The following is a 9,802-nucleotide window of genomic DNA, read 5'->3' as shown; positions in this document are numbered from 1 at the left end:
CATCTGATTAGTATCATCAAGTAACTCATCTGCCCAATTCACAACAGACAATTCTTGTCGCATCCCTTCAAAATTTACTTTTTTTTGAAATTTGTAACCAAATGTATCATTATTCCTTAACTCCGAATGCAGCAAAACATCGAACCTAATACAGTAATGATAACTTGCACCCAGATGTTCCCCAATTTCCACCCTCTCGACCATTTCTATATTTTAAGTTAACAATAAATCTAAGCATTGTTTCTAGTAGGTTCCTTGACTAATTGGGGAGGAAAGCCATCCTGAACAATTTCCAAATATTGCATATATGGTTTGCCTTTCCTTTCTTAAATTATAACTATAGTGATTTTTTTAATATTTCTGTCTTGAGTCTATGTATCAAGTCAAAGTATGTAACTACTACATATCTTACTCTCCCATAGTATATATTTGTAATCTAAATCTAAATTTACTAAATTGTAATTTGGTTCATACAGAATACAAGTGAAGTCAAGTGCTAAATTCAGGGCAAAGTGTATAAAGGAAATACTGCATTGTATCTGTCACATGGACCATAGATACTTCCAGATTATAACAGTTTTTATTTAAATACAGTTTCTATTAATTATTTACAGATATTTCATTTATTATACTTAATTTCCTTTTACAAGCCTGTAGTTATACCACTAGATGATCAGCTTTTCATCTTCATTTCATGACTTGTCTCTTGCATTCTACCACTACAAACTGCCATACCTGTCCTTTTGTATACTAGGTCCTCAACTCTCTTGTTGTTGTAAAGATCAGCTAACTGTGTGCCAAGTTTATTCTTGAAATTACCAGAAAGCCTCCTTCAAATGCATTTGAATTAGTATTTGCAAAAGCTGTGTGAATGACATAATGGCATTGAGTTGTTTTATAAAACATTAATTGTTATTTTGACAACTGAAACAACTTTTGGTGTGATTACCACTATATATTTCATGTTTTATACTAACCTAAATAAATAAAGGATGGATGTAAGTAAGGAGTAACATAGCCCCCATTAGATTTTTGTTAAAATTAATACCAGTATAGTAATGGCTATGATAGATTGTGTATGATATATAAAATAATTCCCAAGATGGTGGCCACTGAGTTGTCCAGGCTTATGTGCTGATAAAACTGTTTCTCTGTGTTAACTAATTTAAAAATAGTTTAAAAAATGTTTTATATATGTTAAAAATCTGATATTAGTTCTTTTATATCAGCAAATATAGAATTAGATAGAAGCATACATGTAATCATATTTCATTATAGCAGTCTATACAATGTAATTTGCAGGCAAAATATTTGTATGTGTTACCTCTGCCTTACATGATATCTCTATTTGAGACAAACCTTAGCTTCATATAATCTGTCAAGCACTTGAATGAATCTACGCCACTGTAATTTAGTCATGTGTGTAACTCTCATAGGGGCCTGGCATGGCCAGGTGGTTAGGGCACTCGACTCACAATCTGTGGGCCGCGGGTTCAAATCCCCGTCACGCCAAACATGCTTGCCCTTTCAGCCATGGGGGTATTATAATGTGATGGTCAATCCCACTATTCATTGGTAAAAGAGTAGCCCAAGAGTTGGAGGTGGGTGATGATGACTAGCTGCCTTCTCTCTAGTCTTACACTGCTAAATTAGGGATGGCTAGAGCAGATAGTCCTTGTGTAGCTTTGAGTGAAATTCAAAACAAACAAACAAACACTCTCATAGGAGAATTCCATTGTTGACCAGTTGCCTCAAGTATTTGCTGCTTATGTGGTGTTAGAGAGATTTGTCCTAGTGATGGTGGAAACTGATGTAAAATGAGTACAATTTCTAACTGTCCTCACATATGAGCAATACTACTACTACCAGCCACATATTGCATAATCAGTGGTTGTTGTGTCGTGGAAGATCCATAAAGATTACGCCAGTGATGTGACATTTGATTTGTAGCAGATTATTTCAGATGAAACAAAAGATATCTCATAGTGTCTGATAAGTGTTTCTATGATAATTACATAAGGTGATAAGTGCCAGTGATAAATCACAGAGTTCATCCTTGAAAACTGATGATGTAAAGCAATTAAACAGAAGCCTATACAACCATGAACTACTCTGCGAGATGAGCCTCTCTTTTTCAATTCTCTCAAACATCTCATTTGATTGGGGTGAAAGTGACAATATGTTTTGTCCAAGTGTTTCTTTCTCATTCTGTATGTTACTTGAAATACAATGAGCAATACACAAAAAATCCAGAAGTAATCTTTATTATAAGTGATTTCATAGGTTGGCATGTCTTTTATCTAAGGCTCCTCTTTTTTATTGTTTGCGTACTGTCTCTGTAACAGTTATAGTCAGGCTAGCTCTTTTATTTTTAAGTAATACTTTTGATAACCACTAGTGTATCCTTGACAGTTCAAAATGCAGTTGCTGTGATTCCTGTTTCTTAGAGTAACTTACTTGTGTGAACAGCTATGAAGTTCAAGATGCAACTAAAATCTTGTGAACTTTTGGTTTGTGAGCCTTCATCAGTTTCATATCCCTTAATTAATATCTTGTTAACAGTACCGGGAGATATGCTTATCTTAATTACCATAGCTTTTTGGGTTAGAAAGTTTTATTTCATTAACCATAGTCTTCACTTATAAATGAAGACATTGCTTCAAGTTGTCTTGGTGTGTTGTTTCAGAGTCTTTGCTGCCCTAAATACTCTACTGTGCAAAATTTTCTGCTTTCGTGGAAAACACTGAAGGCTCCTTTCTTCAAAATGTTATGTCTATTTTAATCTTTTAACAATCTCCATGTGTAAATATTTTTCTTTGATAGGACTGTACATTTCTACAATGATAAATCTACCTAAGTGATATTGCACTGTTCAGTGGTTGGGAACGTATACATGTTAAAGATATAGCATCTACAGTAACATATTATTGTATTAACATATGCAAATCATTCTTGTGCATTACAATTAACTTTCTTTCTATACTTAGTAGACTTTTTAAATTTCCAAGCAATTAACCTGGATTTTTTGGTTAAATGACAATTTCAAACTTAAGGAATTACAGTTTTAAAATTTCTCCTTTACCATTCTTATTCTTAATAACTTAATACTATTGAAGTTAGATAGTTTGGAATTCTCATGTGTTATATTGAAAAATCAAAATTAAAAAAAATTTGCTTATCTTTCATTGTGTGCATCCTGAAAGTTTATATTAAAGATTAGAAAATATTGCTAAAATTCAACTTTGTAGTTTAAAAAATTACTGATTGCTTAAAGTATGAGTAAAGTAATTTAATTCAGGAGAGAGGCTTATTGGATTTTTTAAGTTGGAAGATTTATTACTTGTTAACTTCATACTGGTGTGGGAAGCAACAAGAGACACGGCTAGGCACTGCCACATGGGGCCATTGCCTCGATTGTAACCGACAGTGCCCCAAATCCCCAATTGGTGTCTTGAAAAATCAGAATAGAAAACCATGATCGATCATACTCAAAACACCTGAAATTCCTGTGCCTATTGTCTTAAGCCTTGAATCTTTTAAGTACCTAGCAATGCCTCTGGAAGCAAGTAACATGTAAATTTCCACTATAAACTTAACATTTGGTGTGTGATATGCACATGAAAAAATTTCTCTTCCAACTCATATACAGTTGTAGAAAGCTCACAAGAAGTCAACATTTAAAGGTGTTTGTGAGTTAGTTAACTTTAGTTTAAAACTAGTTTGACTGATTTCTCCAGTTTTCTCTGTTACTGCGAGAGAAGAGTATTATTACCATTATGATACATTAGGTGTCCATCGAAGTAAGTTGCAAAGGAAAATGTGGAAATTTGAAATTGTCATTTAACTATGAAGATAAAAAGATTCACTTCCTCAAGAAAGGACAATAAATTTAGAAATAGAATGACAGGATGAATACAATATATATTTTCAAGACAATCTAATGTATAGTCATAAAATTAGGTTAATTTATACAGCCATGAATATTACAAAACATTTTGGTATGTACATTTGTAGTGAAGCTTATTATTTTACATAGATCAAATAAAAACTGTCTTATTAAACCTGCCATTCATATACATGTTATCAATATATTATGTTCTGATGATCTTACAATTACATATAATTCTACTGTTTTTAATTTTACAATTTCCTCCACTTTTTAGCAAACTTTATTCAGTGTAAAATCGTGTTTTTGTTTTGTTTTTATTACTGCAGGTTAACAGCATGGGAATTGGAAGAAAGACATACAATGTTACAGGATTGATTCCAAATACACAATACAAATTTTTAGTTCGTTGTCGCTCTGCTTTAGCTGATCAGAAAGATATGTGGAGTAAGCCTGCTACAATAATAGCTCATACTGACCCAGATGGTAGGCATGGAACAGTTGTTATTGTGGGAAAAATCATTTTTAACCATTTTAGTAACATCAGAAACTGTGTTTTCAAAGAATCATATTTCTTTGTTTATCTATTTTGTGAAAGTTATACACAATATCAAGAATGGATTTTAGAAAATAATCTTAATTGTTATTATACATTCATGATATTGTAATCAGTCTCCAAAATTGATATATTTGGTGATCCTTTGGTAATGTGAATGTCAGTAACAACCTAATTATACGTGTATATTAATACCCATTGATTATTACACGTAGGTTTAAGGGAAAAAACAATGATAAACAAAGTGTGGTTTACCAGGATGCTAGAAATTTCACAATATATTCTCTCCGTAAATATATTTGTCTGAACAAAATCATGGCTAGAGTAAACAAATCAACCAGAAACTATATTAAATTTTATTGTGTAAATATTTTGTTTACACTTAAATCTTATTAACTTAAATAGATATTACATCACTGAAATATTTGTTACTAACATTTGTGTTTTCTCTTGTTATCATAAACTGCTATAAAGTTGCACAATTTTAGCTTAAATGGGAGGGTTATATTTGGACAGAAGTAAGTTACATAAAAAGCTAATTTATCTCATAAACTCCTTTCACAAAACAATCAAGTTTACCTTTAATTACTCTCCTACCCAAATTGTCACTGTCTTTATAAATGATGGAATTTTACACATCGACTTGTACAAAAAACCTACAGACAGATCGAAAAGGCTAACAACACTCAGTGGAAAAACATCTTAAAACAGAGCAGTATTAAAGTTTCAAATACAATTCCTCTTATTATTACCTATCACTTTAAACTCAGAGACGTTCATGAATTCTGAAAAACATTTTCATCTCCAATGACTTAACAATCACCTTAAACAGATAGTTCCTGAAGTTCTGTTGCCTCCTTTCAAAAAATTAGAACTCTAAAATACATCCTAGTTCACACAAAAGTGAATTACATCCCACCAAAAATGGTTGTCATCCATGTAATAAAGCTCATTGTCAAACCTGCAAGTTCATAAAACTACTGACTCATTTTCTGACAAGCACAACCAAAGAAATCTCGTGGAACACTTATACAACATAAAAAATGCAATCACCAATATGTTGGACATACACAAAAAAACTCATAGAGAACATTTCAACAACCATAAATCTTCTTTTATCATCAAAAAAGATTTCCCTGTTACTCAACTCTTTATCCAGCCCAGTCATTCCATTAACGCTGTTACTCTCATTGACATTGAAACAGAATTCAAAACTAAAGCTGATAGGGAAATAAAAGAAGCTTATTGGATCGCTAATCTAAACGCTGTTCGACCTTTTGGGATCAATATAGATCCTGGAATCTGTGATCTCCAATCATTGGTTTCATCTCTGTCAGAAAAATAATTTTTATTCTTTGCTTATTTCTTTCATGTAGTTTGAACCCTAGTTTTTCTAAAACTTAGTATTTATTTAAAATAATTTTCGATACCTGTTTGTATAAAGTAATTAGCTTTACATCCTTTTTCAACCAGTCTTCAGGTGTAACCTTTATTTTACTTAAATACTAAAGTACAGTTGTTGTTGTTTTTTAAACCATTTCTAAAGCAAAATATCCCTAAAACCTTTTGGCATAACACACTCGTCCCTTACCACATTGAACCGGAAATAAGACACACTTACAACAGTACATAGAAAAATATACTAAACATTTCTTGGAAGAGCAGATGACCTTCACGACATCACTCATCTCTCTTAATATATCACTCATACACCACCATTCCCTGTTTGCCCCTGAAGAAGAAAGGTCCACCTTTTGAAAGCACCCGGGTTATAGGGTTTTTATCATTTTGGCTTCTCTGATATTAGTGCAAGCAAAAAAAAGTCACTGGCAATAGATGTATGAAAATTTGCATTTTCTAACCTATACCATCCTTTGTTTTATCATCAATAGCTGTGAGGAGAAACAAATCAGGACATATCAATGACACCACTCCAATCCAGAAATGGTTGATACAGTTCCAAGAATCCCAATATATATATCCTAGAGTTTGGGAGGCCCATTAGCATATAGGATCCCCCAAATGCAAATCCTACTTAATATCCTCTCATATCATATGTTTTTAATAAATTGGAATTTGAAAACAATGAACTCACAAGCAACATACGATTATAATTAAAATTTTGAATGCTTTGCTGAGAGGATTTATAACAGTAAAAATACAGATACTTAGGTGCTAATTATCCCAATTCTAATTTTCACCAAGTTTAATACATAAGCTATTGAGAAATAATACTTTATTATATTACAAATGGAAGGTGTATAAAACATGCAAACCTTGCAGCCTTCATTAAAACAAAAGAAATTCCTTAAACATGCAATGTAAATTCCTTGTTTCCATATAGTTTGATTTTTATGTCACTTTTTTCTGTTTATTTTTGAAAATGCTGTATTAAATCTTTGAAAACAAAATTACATTAATAGAGTAATTTTATTGATTTTGTACATGAGATTTGAAATCAAAACATGAAAAAATTTTACCTCTATGCTTTATTGATGATTTTTATAAAAAAATTTAAATAATCTTTTATCAGCAGTAAAGACTTAATACTAAATGCATTTTGTTTTTATATATGAATGACTGAAATAAAGAATAAATACCTGGAACAAATTTTTTCATCTTCTACTGGCCTTTTATTCAAATTACAATATAATTTGTAAACTTGAGGAATATGTAGATGAGTACGGTAATCTCTTTACTTTTCTAACCCATGTTTCAAGTGACATGCTTTGTAAAAGTTACCTGAACTTAGTGTGAAATCAAAAGTACATATGTTTATTTTATAAGCTTTTTCCAGTTTATTAAATGTTTTTATCAAATTAATAAATATTACATTATTAAGTGACTTGTATGTTAAGCAGTGAATCCAACAGACTATGTCAAGGTCAGACTGATTGCCTCAGTTAATAACCACTTAATTGTAAAATATTTGGAAAATATCTGTTTTGGAGATGTTACAGATTTTTTAGTATATATTTCAAATGTTTCTGATTAAAGTATATTACTTTTTTTTTACATATATATATGTAATATACCGACTAGCCAACTTATTTGGTCTTCAAACTAATATAAAATTGAGTTACCTCTCACCCCAGTAACAGCCTGAATTAATCAACTACCCAAGTTGTCAGAAGCTGTTTTGTTTGATTATAGCCCATTCTTCAAGGACTGTGGTCTGCAGTTAATTCGTAGATGTTGACAGAAAATTATAGTAGCAAATGCAGTGATTAAGTTCATCCCCTATATACTGAACCAGATTGGAATCTAAAGCTTTTGCTCACCAAGGAAGGTGACTGAAGCCACTTTTGTACTCTTACCTCCAGTTTCAGAGAGATATTGCAACATTTTGCTGTATTATCGTCATCATGTAAAGTCCTTGTCCATTCAGGTGAAATTGGATTAATGAGAGATGTGCATGACAAATAATAACATGTGTATATATATATATATATTATTATTCTAGCATTAATACAAAAAAAAATGAAGCTCAAATCCTTTGCTTTCTTACTTGCATCAGAAATATGTATTTATGGACTTCTCATTGGCTGCCACATAACAGTTTTGATATTGTTGTTTGTATGATGCAGTTGGAAATAGTCAGATCCTGACCACTATTAAAGGAATTGATAAATTAGATTTTATAAACTTGAAGAATCATCTTTTCCCTCATTCACCAGTAGTTGATTCCCCATGAAAAAATCTACTAGTAACAGACATATTTCCTTTTTGCTGCCACTGTTAATAAACTTTTATGACAGGTGTATTTTTGCAGCCTGTTGAAAAAAATTTTTATAATGACACTTTTGCTAGATAAGCATTTACACAAGATTAGTGTATATAATTAGAGTACATTCTTACTAATTGTCTTATGTACTAACAGTGATATAACTTTATCTTTGCATTTATAGAGCTCAAACAATTACCTGACATGTCACATGATCAGTTTGTTTTGTATGTACAAATGAATGGAGTGTTCTACAAGTATATGTTTTGAGGGGAGCAAATAAAATAGACAATCAGTGTATAATTCAAATAAAACTATGTTCTATGATTATTATAAGTTCAATAGAAGTGGCTCATTTTAGTTTTACAAAGTCAAGAGTCTTACAGAATATTTTTTACTTTGAGTATCTGTGTATTTTTTTTCAGTGCCATACAACTTACCAAACATTACCAGAGAAGCATATGAGATAAAACAATTTACCAGTTATAGAAGCATAACCCTATATTGGAAGGTATTTTGTTAATTCTTTTCTTTGATTTAAGCTACAATACAATTTTTACAGTACTGTTTTAACGTTACAAATATAATATGTTTTTTGTTTACTATTGAAGTACAAAACATATTTCATTTTAATGTTTGCTGAACCTGATAGCATCATAATTAATGATCTGTTACACTATAAATTAATGTATTCTAGTAATATAATATATGATAAAGCCTTAACATTGTAATTTTCAAAGATTTTGCTTTAAGCTGAGGTTTAAAAAAATCAAAACATTTTTTGAAGCAGCAACACTTTTCGTTTCTTGTAAGAATTTCACATTTTGTTTTGTAAAATCAAACACTTTGGCCTGCTTGAATAATAAGACTATATATATATATATAAATGAAAATCACACAAGATTTAATCTATGAATATATTGCTTTCAGCAAAATAAGATTTAAAGCAGTATGTGGAACATGCTTCCACACAAGAATGTAACCTTTTTCACTTTATTATTGATGTATAGTAGATTCTTAAATATACATTAGCAATCACACAGTATACTGATAAAATCTTTAACAGTTCTTTTAAGCTAGTTAAACAATTCATAGCTATCTACTTAACTAATTATGACCAGTATTTATCTGTTCCCTTTTAAACTAGCTTTGAATTAAAACATCAAGTATTTCTTCATTTTTATTCAAAATTATTACTTTATTGATATTTTCATGGTTGAATACAAAAGTATTCTAATTGTATATATATATTTTATAGAAAATTAATTCAGTCTTAGCTTATATTGATTAATTTAAAAATAACTTCGAGAACACATGATTTGTTATATGTCCAAATTTCTAAAGTAAGTGTGTAGAACACTTAAAAATTTTTTATTATTTGAAACATTTTATTGTTGTTCTTTTCTTCCTTTTTCTAGAAATTTGGTATGATGAATTGATGTTTATATAAAGGTTTGAATGAGGATAAAATTCTGAATCAAGATTTTGTATTCTATTGACAAAAAAACTTATGTACTTAGTATAGTTTTTTCATTTAGTATATTAATTAGTGCAATTTTAACATATTCAATTAATTAGATTTGAGATATGCCTTTAGATACACAGCGTGGTCACAAGTAAATAGACACCACCTTTT

The sequence above is a fragment of the Limulus polyphemus genome, unplaced genomic scaffold (assembly GCF_000517525.1).
Source record: "Limulus polyphemus unplaced genomic scaffold, Limulus_polyphemus-2.1.2 Scaffold1881, whole genome shotgun sequence".
NCBI lineage: Eukaryota > Metazoa > Arthropoda > Merostomata > Xiphosura > Limulidae > Limulus > Limulus polyphemus.
Note: the sequence above shows the minus strand (reverse complement) of the source record.